The sequence below is a fragment of the Sciurus carolinensis genome, chromosome 9 (genome assembly GCF_902686445.1).
Source record: "Sciurus carolinensis chromosome 9, mSciCar1.2, whole genome shotgun sequence".
Lineage (NCBI taxonomy): Eukaryota > Metazoa > Chordata > Mammalia > Rodentia > Sciuridae > Sciurus > Sciurus carolinensis.
Window position 1 is genome coordinate 59,989,346 of NC_062221.1, and position 971 is coordinate 59,990,316.

The following is a 971-nucleotide window of genomic DNA, read 5'->3' on the forward strand; positions in this document are numbered from 1 at the left end:
ATGTTGAAGATTTGGGCCTACTTTTTCTTCTATAAGGTGCAGGGTCTCTGGTCTAATTCCTAGGTCCTTGATTCATTGTGAGTTGAGTTTTGTGCAGGATGAGAAGTAGGGGCTTAGTTTAATTTTGTTGCATATGGATTTTCAGTTTTCCCAGCACCTTTTGTTGAAGAGGCTATCTTTTGTCCATTATACGTTTTTGGCACCTTTGTCTAGTATGAGATAACTGTATTTATGTGGGTTTGTCTCTGTGTCCTCTATTCTGTACCACTGGTCTATCTGTCTGTTTTGGTGCCAATACTATGCTGTTTTTGTTACTATTGCTCTGTAGTATATTTGAAGCCTTGGTATTGTGATACCTGCTGCTTCACTCTTCCTACTAAGAATTGCTTTAGCTATTCTGGGTCTCTTATTCTTCCAAATGAATTTCATGATTGTGTTCTCTATTTCTTTGAGGTAGGTCATTGGGATTTTAATTGGAATTGCATTGAATCTGTATAGCACTTTTGGCAGTATGGCCATTTTGACAATATTAATTCTGCCTATCCAAGAACATGGGAGATCTTTCCATCTTCTAAGGTTTTCTTTAATTTCTTTCTTTAGTGTTCTGTAGTTCTCATTGTAGAGGTCTTTCACACTTTTTGTTAGATTGATTCCCTATATATATATATATTTTTTTTTTGGTGGTGCTGGGGATTGAACCCAGGGCCTTGTGCTTGAGAGGCAAGCACTCTACCAACTGAGCTATCTCCCCAGCCCAATTCCCAAGTATTTTATTTTATTTTATTAAGGTTATTGTGAATGGGATAGTTTTCCTAATTTCTCTTTCAGAGGATTCCTTACTTATGAATAAAAATGCATTAGATTTATGAGTGTAGATTTTATATCCTGCTACTTTACTGAATTCATTTATGAATTCTAGAAGTTTTCTGGTGGAATTTTTTGGATCCTCTAATTACAGAATCATGTCATTG

The 971-nt window shown here is 35.7% G+C and overlaps 1 non-coding gene across 1 annotated transcript; it reads right to left on the reverse strand.

Annotated features, from left to right (window-relative positions):
• Positions 1-678: 678 nt before the first annotated feature.
• On the reverse strand, positions 679-751 carry Trnae-cuc (transfer RNA glutamic acid (anticodon CUC)). The gene has a single exon. It is a non-coding gene; the product is annotated as a tRNA-Glu (tRNA).
• Positions 752-971: the final 220 nt, after the last annotated feature.